At 39.8% G+C, this 17,136-nt stretch overlaps 1 non-coding gene across 1 annotated transcript; it reads left to right on the top strand.

Annotated features, from left to right (window-relative positions):
- Positions 1–16,624: 16,624 nt before the first annotated feature.
- trnaa-agc lies at positions 16,625–16,699 on the top strand. Its single transcript has one exon. It is a non-coding gene; the product is annotated as a tRNA-Ala (tRNA).
- The last annotated feature ends 437 nt before the right edge of the window (positions 16,700–17,136 follow it).

Genomic DNA, 17,136 nt, shown 5'->3' with positions numbered 1-17,136 from the left:
GGGACACTTACAATTTTAGATAGTGTTGCACTACTGACACGTACCAGAGGGCTAGGTACGGCTAGGATCAGAGGGACACTTTAGAGTATAGGGTGTTGTATGAATGAGAGTGCGAATGATCCCAGTGTAATAAAAGAGTGAATGCGGGTTATTAAAATTAATAAACCTGTATACCTTGATAGAAAACTAATTAGGAGTTAAAGAAGTCTGTAGCTGCTTAAACCATATAACCCGTTAATAATAATTGGGAACATAAAGGTAAAATAATGAATAACTAGTATGACTAAACTGAAACGTTTGAACTGATATAATTGAACTGTAACGTTTGATGTTTGACATAGCATAATACTGGTTTTAAATTATGATGTTGAAGCAATTTGGTTTATTATTTGATTTAACGTTTGATGTTTGACATAGCATAATACTGGTTTTAAATAATTAAGTTGAAGCAATTTGGTTTATTATTTAATTTAACGTTTGATGTTTGACCCTGCAAAAATACTGGTTAAATAATTAGACTGAAATAATTTGGTTTATCGTTGAAATATAAATATGCACCGACTTTAACTAATTAGGTGGGAATAATTTGATTTAAATAATTAAATAATGGACAAATATTACAAATTAAAACGAAAAAAATGACTACCAGTGGAGAAGCGGAAAGAATATTGACGTATGAACTTGCTCACCCGAACGTAGACGTACATCATGAGTGAGAAAGTAGAGAATATTTAAATTTGCATTTTTGGTCATTTAGCAGACGCCCTTGTCCAGAGCGACTTGCAGGAGCAATTGAGGTTGGGTGCCTTGCTCGGGGGCACATCGGCAGATTTTTCGCCTGGTCGGCTCGGGGATTGGAACCGCCGACCTCTCGGTTGCTGGCACGGTGCTCTTGGTTACTGGGCTACCTGCCGCCCCATATGAGTTTAAGGTTGTGCCGTTGTTTGATCATGTGATGGGGTTTGATGGGTGATCGGACCATGACTGGTGTGGTTATGGAAGTAATGTATAAATAGTGGAGAGCCAATAGGGGGTTCCATTGAAATATTATGTTTTGTTGGGCATTTCGGTGGCATGGGGTGGGGTCTGTGTGTATGAGTGAATTCGGCGGCTGGTATGGGTGGTGACCGGATACTACTGAGTATTTGGTTTGTTGATGTTGAATGAAAGATTTGTAGCGTGGTTGGGGTTAAATAGAAAGACTCACTTATTGAATAGGGAATGGGTGAAGGGAGAGAGAGTTTTTGTGTTGCTGAATGAGGTGAGAGCTAGTGCGGTTTTCATTTGGTGACGTCACTTGCTCTATGAACTGGAAGTATTTACTTTGAAAGCATCACAGAATGTGTAGAGTGACTGGCGATGTATGTAGAGGGTCCCGGGTTCGAACCCAGGTAGGAACAGTGGGTAAAGCTTTCGCATTGGGGCTATAGACCTAGATTACTACGTGGATTAAGAAATGTGAAAGGTTGAATTAGATAGCTTAAGTAGAAGTATTCTAGAAAGGTCTATGAAAATATGTTACAAGGTCCCCGCGCCTCCCCCGTTGTGTAGGAAGGAGCAAGGGGAGGGGTGAGAGATAGTTCAAATAATAGGAATATCATTAAATGTATGCTTATCAACGACAGCAAGTATTTGTTTTATTAATTAGGGCCTAATCAGAGAGAACAGTTAAAGAAATTGAATAGCGAACTGAAATGGCGATAGAGCTGTGACAATTGAGTTGAGGACAAAGGAGAATAATCTATGGCTCTGGTTAGCGGGAAAAAAAAAACAGAGACAGTCCAGCGAGTTAGATTGAGCTGTAAGATTTCAAGTAGAGGTCTAAATACTTGACTGGAAGGCAGTGCTTTAATAAATTATAATTGTTATTACTTTATTCGATAGGTTGCTTAACACCAGTGGTGTATGCAAATAGTTGGTGAATTCTAGAACTATAATTTATTTTCGTTACGGGGACCAGGGGATGCAAGTAGCTTTAGCTATTATGCTGAGGGAATAGCACCAACCTATAGTGGGTTCTAGATTTGTTAAATAAACAAAAGTATATTTGAAACTAAAGTAATGCAATAGGCTACAATTATAACATTATCAGAAAAAGGCACAATGTAATGTGAAATAGTTATTACAATTATTAGTAATAGTTATTACAGTTATTATCATTGATCCAGTAATGATAGAAGGATAGTAGAGGAAAGGCAAGGGATTAAATCTCATTTAGGGAAAGAAGAAGAGTATGAAGATATATTAGGGAGAAAATACCATTAACTGAGGGATATAAAACGTTTAGCTGAAAAAGACAACAGGAATAATTTACCTTACACCCTAATATAGACATTAGACCACACCAGAAGTAGAGATGGCAGGATCACCAGTAGCAATCACGAAGAGAAGGTTCCCAGACAATAGTGAAGATATTGGTAATATCTCTAACAAATGAGAAAAAGGACCAGAAAGATAGTAACTAAATGGCCAAAGGAGGGAACATTTGATGTAACCGTGATTGTATTGGCTAAAAAATGAAATATGACATTTACAGGGGGGACAGGAACAATAGAAGGGGAGACAGATTTTCCTAGGGGGTTGAACAAATAATTGATAATGGATCATTTGAGATGAGATCACATGTAGCAGATTTAGGGTAATCAATTAAATAATAATTGTATACTCGAGGAATTTTGAGTGGTTTTATGGATTAGTTATGAGGAATTAGATTGATACAAACAATTATTGATGGGTTAGGACTGGGGATATCTGTATCATGTTTTGTGTGTACTACCATCTTTAGATTACTGATGGTAATTGAAGGTTAACAAAATGTATAACCAGGAGAAAGATATTAGCTTATCTCATTGGTATGTTGCCCAGGGCTAGGGGGAGCAGTAGTGAAGTTAGGCAGTATTTAGGTCATAAAAGTGAGCTACCAAATTAAGTGGGGCCTGGCTATTTGTGGTTGTTGTTTTTCAAATTGGGTTTTTCAAATAAAAAACAACACACCTAGTATGATGGTTATAAAGGGTTGTTATGTTAAAAATAGGGGGTAAAAATAAGGGATGGCAATTGGATGATAAATTACCAATATTACCTAAGTGATTGTTTAGGTAGGTGGTAATATTGACACATGAGCAAAACATGTGTCAAAAGGGGGATGGTAGGATTAAATAATAAATATATACGAAGGAGAGGACAAAATTACTGACCGTCAAGGACGAGTGGCCTACAAAATGTATTTCAGCTAGTTAGAATTAGTCACCAGGAACCAAGGATTAAACTGATGTAGGAGGAGTTTTAACAAGAAGGAGAATAGCCCTATTTAGATTGATGCAATTGGGATACCAAGGGGGGTATCGGATGGATACTGAGCTATGAAACAATTAGGGAAAGGGTTTACTACCACGTTCTTTTGGTGGGTGACAATAAACAAAATTGTGAATTGGATTAATTATATCTATTACGACCAACAACGATTTATTGGCTGGACTAGGGATGCAACAGAAGGGATCTTTTGAACAATTATCCGCCATCTCACTCTTGTGACTTAGTAAAAAGAGGTTGGCTCTAGATCAGGCAGAAAGGGGTGGTGTCTATAGAATGGTAAGCCATTGTTGTATGTTTATCCCTAACAATACCAGTCCTGACGGGAGTATCTCTAAAGCCCTAGTTGGTTTAGATAAACTATCAGCTGAAATGAAGAGCATGGCTGGAATGGAGGGAAACGGACAGTTCTCCTGGTTGGGGGAGTGGTTTGGTAAGTTCGCATCATTGGTGGTTACTGGATTTCTGACCCTAGTAGTTGTGTTTCTAATATTAATGTGCTGTGCTGCCTGTGTAATTCCTTGTCTGAGAAAGTCTGTTACAGATGTCGTGCATGCGGCTGGTATGATGCCCCTCCTAGGGGCTCAAGAAGGGGATGTAGACACTGAGTCTAGCTTTCGGAAGAAACTGGGGTTGACAAAAGATGACCCTTGGTTTGCTATTGGTGAGGTGGTGGAGTGACACCCTAGAGGGTGTCTAAAGGGGGCCAAAGTTTACTTCCCTGTTTATGTTTTATGCTTTATTAATCAAGTTAACCATTGTGAATGTTTGTCTTTCCTTATGTGAAGGTTTGAAGTTCCTGGGTGGCTGGTAGCCAACCTAGTACAAGTTGGGTGTAGATGGAAGGACTGAGGGTTTTTATTTTTTATTATCATTATTGCCTATTAATAAAAGTGTGATTATTTTTGTTTGTATTGTATTTTAATGAGTGACACCCTAGTGGGAGTCAAAAGGGGGAATCCTAAATTTCCCTGAAATTTCTTATTTTGGGTTCACACCCAGCGGGTTGTTTAACATAACAAGCTGTGATTAATGTGAGGAACCATTAGGGGGTAGGCCGAGACAGACTTGTGATTCACATACACACACACTGCCTCTTTGTTAAACCGCTCAAGGACATGTGTACTGCAAAAGTGCTGACTCTCTGGACAAGTTGTAAAACAACTAACACCTGGCAACAGTGAAGCGCCAAGGGGCTGGGACCAGCCTGAGCGCCAACGATAGGCTGGGTAAGTTTATACCATGCCCAGCCTCTACTCTGATAGGCCTGCTTGGAGCAGGAACTATCTCTGTCAGAGTATTTAAAGAAGAACTTATAACAATGGCTCAGTTCTCTGACTGCCCTGTGTGGTGTTTCAGTGGACCCGTATATACGAACATCATATTTAACATTGAAGTGTTTTGCATTAATTAAAATACTAGTCTATTTTAGAAGACGTGTATTGACCTCTTTTTGTTCCTATACCAGATTTGAATTGACACAACTTAACACTAGCTAAGCTCTAGCCAGTCAGTCAGTGGCGATGACAGAAACTGGTATGACCAAAATGTGTTTAACTCTATCCCATAAAACATGACATTGCTAACTAGGCATCATTTAGCTAATGAAATGTTAAAGTTTATTAGGAAGTTTAATTAATAAGTTACTTACCGGACAACTTTGGTAGGTACTGTAGCTAGCTAGATTGTTTGGTTTCCATTTTTCAACAGATGTTTCTAATTCCCTTGATTGGTCATCAACGGTTACTGGTCTTGGAACGCATGTGTTCACCAGAAACGACTTCTGGGAAACTGTTTGCCACTAGTGGCAATAAATATTATTGTTGCCAAAGGTTTGCTGCAGATTCACCACTAGTGGCAAACGTTTGCAAACTTCTAGCAACATTTTGTGGCACACTATTTAGTTTGCAGCACATTTGCCACAAACCTGCAGGACTTTTGCAGCAACAAATTCATTTTTGTACTAGTTGAACTGATTTGAATTTCTTAAGTGAATGTGGTCATAAAATAACTGATAAACCATGAGATTTATCTTGGGAATTACATTTACAGTATATTTTAATTCAGGTCATTAATTTTCGGTGCTGTAAAGCGAGGCTGCAACTATGATTGTGTAATTGCTCCTGTTTTATCGGGCTGCAGTTGATGATGATAATTAATTTCAGCTGCTAGATAAGAGTCATATCATTGGAAAAACAAAGGAAATAGTAGTCACCAGCGGTCTTTAGGCAGATGTAAGTATTAGTTTATAGTGTCCTTTTCTCCTTATCTGGAGAGAGTTGTTAGGGGAAAGGGAGGGGAGAGGGAGCGAGAGATGGAGAGAGATTGATAGAGAGAGAGAGAGGGAGAGAGAGAGAGATTAAGATATATTTTGGAATCACTGTGCGTTATTTCTATTGGCTTACATGCATTATCTGCTAAACAAACATAAATCTGTGGCCAAAGACAGTCTCCAGTGGCAGAAGATTGTTGCGCCCTTATGTTCCACCCGGGATGAAGAGGACTAAGTAAGTAAGTAAACATAAGTCTTACTACAGTAGTGCACAAAAACAGGATGAGTCATTCTCTATTATTGTATTGCCTTACTGTACATCCACCATCCTGACCTACTGATGAAGGAAATTAGCTCTATACTGGACAATGAGAAGGATCGTCATGTGTTGTCTATCACTGATTCATAGGCCCATAACTCAACATCCAGAATTGTCTCACTATCTACTGTATATCATTGAGTCCCCGTTTGAGTGATTAACAGTTTTCACCCATTGTGATTGTAAGTTTCATTTCCCCCTTATCTCCAGTAGAGACAGACATTACCATACATTGCATCAGCTGATAGATAACCTCATTGGTTAATATGTCTCCTGGTCTTACTCTCCCTCTCCCAACCAATCACAGCATACTAATTGCAGCTCTCAAAATTACAATTACAGATTTTGTTTTGCCATCGCTGCATCCATGCATATTGAAACAGGAATCCTCTTTGAGATGTAAAAACAAGGTCATATGTCATACCCACATGCACTCCAAGCTGGCACGTTGAATATGAGCTCCAACTGCAACATGCATACTGAAAAATGCTCTTGTTGCTTGATTAAATTAGACATACAGTATAATCATCTCCTACATTTATAATTGGGTTTTGATTCACAGGTGGAGAAAAGGGCCTTCATCACATCAAGGACCTGTTGGGGCTTTAAATGCCAAACAGGCCTTTTGAGAGAGAGAGAGAGAGAGAGAGAGAGAGAGAGAGAGAGAGAGAGAGAGAGAGAGAGAGAGAGAGCAAAAGGAAGGGTAGAATTCAGAGGGTGGAAAACAGTTTCTATGGCAGGCATTTGAGCCTCACTGGGCTATTAACCATTGATGATGTTTACCCATTTGTGCTAGCGTTCACTTCTCCATTCAATAGCCATGTTAATGGATTCAGGTTGACTGAATGGTGGGCTACGGGGAGAGGAGGACTTTCTTGGTGAGAAGGTGACAAGGGTATCAATCAACTCAGAAACTTACCTGATAACAGCAATAAATTCATAAGAACAAAACCACTCATACATACACACATTCACACTAACCAGGTTTCCATCCAAACTTTTTATGCGAGTAAAGTACATGTCGGATCAAAAATGTCATGACAGGCCTGATGGAAAGAGAAAATCTTTCGGTAAACTTTTCAAATGTCAACAAAACAAAATACGCTAGACAAGGTGAGATCTTTTTGTGTCTGTAAAATTAATAATGCTACAAATGTCAGTGGAAACACTTTTCTGTGCAAATATTGATATAATAACCATCATATTGAAGTAAACTTGGAGTCATGCGATGACATGTTGTGTGGTCCTCCCACTACGACTTGTCGGGAAAGCATAAAGTTTATTAAGCTACAGATGAAATAAGTTATGATGAACTTCACAGGGTGGTGAAAGTGCAAGGTGGTGAGCTTGATGCTCCTTTCCAATAAATATCTAGGGTCTTATTCTGGTGACATGGTAATCGATGCTTGGCTGCCGTTGAAAAATATAAATAATGTTTTGTCCATATAATCTCATCATGTAGGCTACAGTATGCGTGCGCTGTAGCCAACTGCGCACGGATAGCCAATACCAGAGTTGGCACACTTGCTATATAACGCAACATTTTTGTGAGAAAACCATCAGTAGTGTTGAAAATGCAATGGAAACCTTTTAAAACTTTTTATTCGGTACATGGGATTTTAACAGCAAAATGTATTTGTATGTGCACTACGTCATCACGCACAGCATTTTATCTGCAACAAGTTAATTTGATGAAAACAAATCTCTGGTGGGGAAAATGCACATATTGTTTTTATGCAGATTTTAGAATATTTGCATGAAAATCTGTCTCCAATTGGATGGAAACTTAGCTACTGACACACAAAGAATATCTGTCGTCTTTCTAGTGTCCAAAAAAGTTGGGCTATATGGGCAAAATATCATATCACAATATTTTTCACATTTATGGCAGTATTTGACGGTATTTTATGTTTTTGAATAATAAAAGTTATAAATATGGCTTATGAGTATTTAATTAACCTAGAGTGGCAACACAAGGTATAAGTGATTTCAATGGAGCTTTTCCATTCTGATTGTTTTATACTGTTTAATCCAACAATTTTCAGCATTTTCATCCATTTCTGCATTTCCTCCACTTTTGTTATAATTTCCACACTGTGCCATGCAGGGCTGCATGTAATGGGCAAAACATCTAGGCCTAGTTAATTGGTGAACTGTTGCAATCATGGAAATAGAATGATGATTCTAATTCTATAGTTGGAATATAGTGGGCAGCACATTGAATACATTGTTGTTTGACATGACAAGAAATTAATAAGCCTGGGAGGAATTATTGCAAGGGTAGGAACCAAAGTGTTGGTCAGTGTTTCCAGGAGAACCTAATTAATGTTACATGTTTTCTTACCTTGTAGTTGGCTAACATATTCATGCTTCGCCCATTCCTCTCTGAATTAGAAGATATCACAAACAAACAACATGCTTATCTAGGCCTACCTACACCAGCACTTGTACCAGGCTGTATACAGTAGATGCGGTAAAGATACACTGTGACGTCGTCATTGGCACACATTCAACAAATCTGATCTAACAAAGTGGATATTCGTCATATCTGTCAGGATTTATTTTACAGGCCGACAATGTGGTTACTAAAGTCCGATTTTGATATATTTGGCTGTTTTCGCTGCATAACATTTAGAAGTTGTCCCCTTTCAGGCTTAGAAGAAGTGACTGCTAAATGCTAACTCCTGTTCGTATGAGCTGGTAGCATAGCTAGCATACAGAAATCGATGGTGGTAGTCAAAGTTGTTTTTAACTGTAATGCAGTTGATTGGTGACGATGAAATGAACATATCTTGGGGTTGACAACCATACAAGCATTATACTCTGATTTCTACCTCAACATTGTGTGAAACACACATATAAACAATAGGCTAAATGTAAGCCCATTTTGCTGGGGGGCAATGAGGAGATTCGGGATCTTTCCCCCACGACATCTTTCCCAAACGCATTTCCATTACATTTCCATTGTTTTGGTCGAGTTCCATTGACCTCTTAACCGCATATATTAGATAGCTATGTTTGCTCTAACTCTTAGTACATTTAGCAATCTAGCTAATCAAATCAAATTGTATTGGTCACATATAAATATTTAGCAGATGTTTTCGCTAAATATTTTGAAGGAGGAAACAAGGTACTTTAAGCATATGTTTTCATCTCATCATGTTTTAACCACTCCTATGTAAATGGTAGATTATCTGACACTCAAGAAGAAGGTCTGATCTCATTATTACTGAAACAGGATACAAGTGGAAAATATAAAGATCCAGTCCATTAAAAAAATTGGAGGCCCCTTACTCTTCAGTGTTGTGATGCAAAATGTGTAGCGCATAGAATTAAAAATGTTTTTTACATGGAAGATACATTGGAGATAATATAAGGCAAGTATTGGAAACAATTGAACATTATGGAAAATCTGAGAAACCAGGCCTGCTATTCATAGCAGACTTCGAAAAGGCATTTGATAAAGTACGACTGGGGTTTATATATAAATGCCTGGATCATTTCAATTTTGGTGAATCTCTTATAAAATGGGTCAAAATCATGTATAGTAACCCTAGGTGTAAAATAGTAAATAATGGCTATTTCTCAGAAAGTTTTAAACTGTCAAGAGGAGTGAAACAAGGTTGTTCACTATCGGCATATCTATTTATTGTGGCCATCGAGATGTTAGCTATTAAAATCAGATCCAACAATAATATCAGGGGATTAGAAATCCAGGGCTTAAAAACAAAGGTGTCATTGTACGCTGATGATTCATGTTTTCTTTTAAATCCACAACTAGAATCACTCCACAGCCTCATAGAGGATCTAGATACATTTTCTAATCTCTGGATTACAACCAAATTATGACAAATGTACTATATTACGTATTGGATCAATAAAAAATACAATTTTTACATTGCCATGTAGTTTACCAATAAAATGGTCTGATGGTGATGTGGATATACTCGGGATACATATCCCAAAGGAAATAAATGATCTCACTTCAATAAATTAAAATAGAAAGTTAGCAAAAATAGATAAGATCTTGCTACCATAGAAAGGTGGGTGCCTGTCAATTTGTGGAAAAAACACCCTGATTAACTCTTTAGTATTATCCCAGTTTACCTATTTGCTTATGGTCTTGCCTACGCCTAGCGAACAGTTTTTTAAATTATATGAGAAAAAAATATTCCATTTTATTTGGAACGGCAAGCCAGACAAAATTAAACGGGCTTATTTATATAATGAATATGAATTCGGAGGACAGAAATGATTAAATATTAAAGCATTAGACCTATCACTAAAAGCTTCAGTCATACAAAAGTTATACTTAAATCCGAACTGGTTCTCTAGCAAATTAGTAAGATTGTCTCACCCAATGTTCAAGAATGGCCTTTTTCCCTTTATTCAGATTACAACCACTCACATTCAGTTATTTGAAAAGGAAATAATCTCCCAGATATCACTATTTCTAAAACAAGCCATAGAAAGTTGGTGGCAATTTCAATTGAATCCTCCAGAAACGAGAAATCCTCCAGAAATAATGCAACAAATATTGTGGTTAAACTCAAATATACTAATTGACCAAAAAACTGTTTTTTTTGACAAAATGTTTAAAAAAAGGTATAATCTTTGTAAATGATATCATCGGTAGGACTGGTGGAGTTATGTCGCACATGCAGCTAACAAAAACATATGGAAATGTCTGCTCTACCCAAAATTACAACCAAATAATTGCAGCCTTACCGCAAAAATGGAAGAGGAAAGTGGAGGAAAGTGGAAGGAGGAGAAAGTAAGGAACTTTTCTGTCGGCCTTGCATTAAAGACCATAATTGGTTAAGGAAAACTGTGATAAATAAAAAAGTATATCAGTTTAATTTCAGGACCAAAGGATTGACAGCCGTCCCATATAGATTGCAAAATAGTTTGGAAGAGATTTTTGATGTACCGATCCCATGTCATAGTGTTTATGAACTGATATGCAAAACGCCACCGGATTCAATTCAATCTTTCAATTTAAATTATTATATACAATTCTTGGACAGGAATCTAAAACAAAAATCCAGAAAATCACATTGTATGATTTTTAAGTAATTAATTTGCATTTTATTGCATGACATAAGTATTTGATCACCTACCAACCAGTAAGAATTCCGGCTCTCATAGACCTGTTAGTTTTTCTTTAAGAAGCCCTCCTGTTCTCCACTCATTACCTGTATTAACTGCACCTGTTTGAACACGTTACCTGTATAAAAGACACCTGTCCACACACTCAATCAAACAGACTCCAACCTCTCCACAATGGCCAAGACCAGAGAGCTGTGTAAGGACATCCCTGCACAAGGCTGGGATGGGCTACAGGACAATAGGCAAGCAGCTTGGTGAGAAGGCAACAACTGTTGGCGCAATTATTAGAAAATGGAAGAAGTTCAAGATGACGGTCAATCGCCTCGGTCTGGGGCTCCATGCAAGATCTCACCTCGTGGGGCATCAATGATCATGAGGAAGGTGAGGGATCAGCCCCGAACTACACGGCAGGACCTGGTCAATGACCTGAAGAGAGCTGAGACCACAGTCTCAAAGAAAACCATTAGTAACACACTACGCCGTCATGGATTAAAATCCTGCAACGCACGCAAGGTCCCCCTGCTCAAGCCAGCGCATGTCCAGGCCCGTCTGAAGTTTGCCAATGACCATCTGGATGATCCAGAGGAGGAATGGGAGAAGGTCATGTGGTCTGATGAGACAAAAATAAGCTTTTTGGTCTAAACTCCACTCGCCGTGTTTGGAGGAAGAAGAAGGATGAGTACAACCCCAAGAACACCATCCCAACCGTGAAGCATGGAGGTGGAAACATCATTCTTTGGGGATGCTTTTGGGGAGGATGGATGGGGCCATGTATCGCGAGATCTTGGCCAACAACCTCCTTCCCTCAGTAAGAGCATTGAAGATGGGTCGTGGCTGGGTCTTCCAGCATGACAACGACCCGAAACACACAGCCAGGGCAACTAAGGAGTGGCTCAGTAAGAAGCATCTCAAGGTCCTGGAGTGGCCTAGCCAGTCTCCAGACCTGAACCCAATAGAAAATCTTTGGAGGGAGCTGAAAGTCCGTATTGCCCAGCGACAGCCCCGAAACCTGAAGGATCTGGAGAAGGTCTGTATGGAGGAGTGGGCCAAAATCCCTGCTGCAGTGTGTGCAAACCTTGTCAAGACCTACAGGAAACATATGATCTCTGTAATTGCAAACAAAGGTTTCTGTACCAAATATTAAGTTCTGCTTTTCTGATGTATCAAATACTTATGTCATGCAATAAAATGCAAATTAATTACTTAAAAATCATACAATTTGATTTTCTGGATTTTTGTTTTAGATTCCGTCTCTCACAGTTGAAGTGTACCTATGATAAAAATTACAGACCTCTACATGCTTTGTAAGTAGGAAAACCTGCAAAATCGGCAGTGTATCAAATACTTGTTCTCCCCACTGTAGATAGTGGGTATGGGCCTGAAGTAGAGGCCTAGGAGTTGTTGTTCACTAGTTTACTCCAAGTGGGGAAAAGGTGGCGGGGTTGGAAAGTAATAAAGGGGAATATATATATATTTTTAAAGGATATGTATGTGTATGTATGTATGTATATGTATCTGTGTGTATGTGTGTATGTGTGTGTGCGTGCGTGTGTGTGTGTGTGTGTGTGTGTGTGTGTGTGTGTATGTATGTATGTATGTATATGTATATATATATATATATAAACATGGGGGATTGGAAGTGATGCAGACAATTACAGTGATGGAAGTTACAATCTATCTGCAATATTAAGCTGATCTACCCCCCCAAAAATAAAAAAAGAAAGAAAGAAAAAGTGGGCAAAAGCAAAACAAATATAGGAAATATTTAAATAAAAATAAAAACAATTACACAACATATACCCAATACACACAAAAAAGTAAGGAATGGGATTTAAGAATATATACATATATGGACAAGCAATGACAGAGCGGCATGGACTAAGATACAAAATAATATTATAGAATAGAATGCAGTATATACATATGAGATGAGTAGTGCAAGATATGTAAACATTATTAAAGTGACAAAAACATTATTAAAGTAGAAGTTTGTGAGGGTTTTAGGGGCTAAGATGAATTTCTTCAGCCTCCTGAGGAGGGAGTTCACATCATCACGCAACAGACGTCATCAGAGCGTGCAACAGAACAGGTTTGTGGTTTTTATTAAATCTTTTTCATTAAATCTTTTTTAATCATAGCTAAAGTTTGTATTGATACTGATTCCACGACATGGTCAGCCTTTATGGCTGGGACCGCAAGTTTGTGTCCCGGATTCCTGTTAAGTAGCAGTTAGCTGCTAGCCATCATGAAAATGGAGCAGGCTAACGCTAGCCGTGTTAGCCCACCAGTGTTTTTACCCAAGGCTGGTGTGAGATGATTTCCACACAATCACAAGATGAAGATAAGGTGGAAATGGAAAATGGACAGGGATTTGTCTGCGCTAAATGCACCACTGTCAAGCATCTTAGGGAAGAGATCCTCTGGCTGTTAGCTCGGCTGCAAGAAAAGGATAACCTGCTTTCTAAGTACACCGACCTTGCTGTAACCCAGGCAAACCGAATCTCAGTTTCAAATGCCTCCTATAGCAAAGCTGTTGATGAGACTGGGGCGTTGATCTGTCCCAATTCAACGGACAGATGTTAAGCTCAACTCCGCGGCCCATGGGAGACTGGACACTCGCAAGTCGTAGGAGATTGGGGAGGCAGTCTGGACACCCTTCATCTATCCGAGAAGATCCAATCCAGCCATAAAACAGCTTTGCCCCCGCTTGAGACGGACCTACCAGCCCCGGGAGTCAGCGCGGATCCTGGGTGCCTACCAACAGACGGCGGCTGCCCAGTGGCACCCTCCCCCACGGCCACCACAGTTGAGCAGGTTGCTTCCCCATCAGATTCCATCGCGACCACCATCATTGTGGGCAGTTCGATAGTGAGAGATTTTGGCCTGCCTACGGTCTGTGGACCGACCAAGGTCCACTGTCACCCAGGAGCCAGTGTCCATGACATCAATTCCCTCCTGCCCACGGTTCTGGCCAACCACCATCGTCACTCACGTAGGCTTTAACTACCTTCGTTTTAGGCGATCTGAGTGTAACCCTCTCACCAAAGGCTCAGATAAATCAATACAATAAGTATGGTGAAAAGAACACTCAATATATAATAAACCTGGTATGACTTAACTCAATAGGGAAAAACCAGAGAGACCAGGGTTCTTACCTACAGATAGTGTTTATATAGAAAATAATGAATGATGAATGATACACTTGCATACAACCTGCAATACACGACACAATAGAATTTTAAAACAGCTTAACCTAAACCCAGGTGCTAAACTGAAAATGTTCGTTGGCACCGTTGGAGCTCCAAAAAACATTAGGCTAACCCCACAGTTACTCATGGTTTTGTAGAAAACCCCCTTGAAACCAGCAGTTCCAAGGCCGTTGCCTATTTATAATCCAATTGGCAGAAAGTGCCCTGCATGCATCCAAAAAACAATGTCCAGCGTCAACGAAGCCATCAAATTCCCTCAGACCAAGCTGTCCTCTTCAGCTCCCGATCCGACAAACCCAAGCTAGCTCCCGAAGCGTCTGGAACCTTGTTAATCCAGCCAAGCAGCAAGCGAATTGAGACAACTCTCGCACTAAAATATTAAACTATAAATCTTATTTTGTTAAAGGTGAGTAAAATTAGAGTGCAGTTAAACCCAATTCGGGGAAAAAACTATTTTTAGTACACAAAATGTTTTCCCGCTTCACAAGAGCATCTCTCTCCCTTCTTCCTTAACTTTCCTCAGCAACAATGGAAAAAACCTGCAAAGCCCTCCTCACACCACCCATAGTCCATCTTCATTGGCCCAAAATGATCACACACCCTTCACGTGAACAGAAACTGTCCCAACATATTTAAAGTAACAATACATAATAATTTAACCAACATAGGCCCAACGGCGAAGGCTGTAGTAAAACAGAGCTTATGAAAATAAACAAATCTGATTAAATGTATACAAAATATAAATCCACATATTATTATTACTTAAACCATAGTTCTAAATACATGTTTTATTTTATGTAATTTTTTGTATCCCTTTTTTTGTGATATCCAATTGGTAGTTACAGTCTTGTCCCATCGCTGCAGCTCCTGTACTGACTCGAGAGGCAAAGGTTGAAAGCCATGCGTCCTCCGAAACACGACCCCGCCAAGCCACACTGCTTGCTTAACCTGGAAGCCAGCCGCACCAAGGAGGAAACACTGTATAGCTGGCGACCGAAGTCAGCGTGCATGCGCCCGGCCGCCACAAGGAGACGCTAGAGCGCGATGGGACAAGGACATGCCAGCCAAGCCCTCCCCTAACCCGGACGATGCTGGGCCATAGGTCTCCCGGTCGCGGCCGGCTGCGACATAGCCCGGGATCAAACCCGGATCTGTAGTGACGCCTCTAGCACTGCGATGCAGTGCCTTAGACCACTGCGCCACTCGGGAGGCCAACCCTGAGGGAGGACTACAAAAATGTTTTCAACACCCTCGCTAGCACAGGGAAGAGAATAATTATCTCTGGCCCCCTCCCGTGCTACCAAAGGGATTCGGAACGTTTCAGCCGACTCTTTGCCCTAAACGATTACCTGAAGAAACTTTGCAACGACAGGAATGTCTCTTTTTGTGACAACTTTTAAAAGAGACAGGATTCACCCTAACCGCAGGGGTTCCAGAATTATTTCCAGCAACATCACAAACTGTTTTAGAGACTGACAGACAGGGTCTGGTAGTGCTCCAGTTTTCCCTGTCAAAATAAGCAACAGAGGACTTGGAAACCATATCAACCTCTATTGAAATGGCACTATGGTTAATGTGAGTAACCTCATTTATGTTCCTTTAACTCAGCCTTCTAGTGAGTTTATACAAACTGTCATCTCCTACCATTCTGATAGATTGGAGATGGTCAGAAAACGTGCTTGTAACGTTAATAATTTGGTTGGTTACCTCAAGGCAGATGCCCCAGGGGCAGCGTGGCCCACACTCATTGAATATGGCACTTTTAAATGTTAGAGCAATCACTAGTAAAACCGTTTCATGAACGACCTCATTACTGAGTGCAAAGTTGATTGCATGTTTCTCAATGAAACATGGCTTTCTTCAGACTGTAGTGCCGCTCTTATTGAAGCCTCCCCCTGGACTACAGCTTTTCATACTCTATCAGAAAATGGAAAAAGGGTGGGGGGAAAGTCTCTATTTTTACTAATGCTCTCAGCTGTAAGGGCATTTCATTTGGCGACTTTGGGTCTTTTGAGCATCATGCTATACTGTTTAAATGTCAGCCACCAGTGCTGGCCATTACCCTGTATAGGCCACCAGAGCACTGCCCCACTTTCTTTACTGATTTCTCCGAACTATTGTCTATTGTCCTTAAGTACTATGATAAAATCATTGTGTTGGGCGATTTTAATATTCATGTTGACAAAGAGACTGACTCCAAGGCCATTGCATTTATGAATCTTTTGGAGTTCTATGGACTTTATCCAACATGTTACTGGGCCCACCCATAACCACGGCCATACTCTGGACCTGGTTATAACCAAGGGGCTTTCTATTGACATATCCTCTATTGTTGATGTTGCTTTATCTGATCACCACTGTGTATTTTTTACTATTTGTTGCCCATAGCACATGGTAATACAGTCCCCTGTAGCTCAGTTGGTAGAGCATGGCGCTAGCAATGCCAGGGTTGTGGGTTCGTTTCCCACGGGGGGCCAGTATGAAAAATGTATGCACTCACTAACTGTAAGTCGCTCTGGATAAGAGCGTCTGCTAAAATGACTGTCAAAATGTAATACTGAACGCATTATTAAGAAACACTACTCCTAAGTGTATGAACAATACTCCAAAACCTATTCTTCCTTCCTCTTGTGATGATTTAGTTAACTTTAATAGCAAGTCAAGGGCAACCATTGATGCCATAGTTCCAGTAAAGTTGAAAAAGACCACATCCAAATGGAGAGCCCCTTGGATGAATGAGGAAATGAATCAATGAAAAAGAAATTGCAGAAAGGCAGAGCGGAAGTGGAGAAAGTCAAAATTGCAGGTCCATTATGATATTCTGAGAGAGCAACTTGGCATATACAGTTGAAATCGGAGGTTTACATACACCTTAGCCAAAAACATTTAAACTCATTTTTTCACAATTCCTGAAA

Source organism: Coregonus clupeaformis, chromosome 36 (genome assembly GCF_020615455.1).
Source record: "Coregonus clupeaformis isolate EN_2021a chromosome 36, ASM2061545v1, whole genome shotgun sequence".
In the NCBI taxonomy this organism is placed as follows: domain Eukaryota; kingdom Metazoa; phylum Chordata; class Actinopteri; order Salmoniformes; family Salmonidae; genus Coregonus; species Coregonus clupeaformis.
This window is presented reverse-complemented; position numbering and strand designations above follow the sequence as displayed.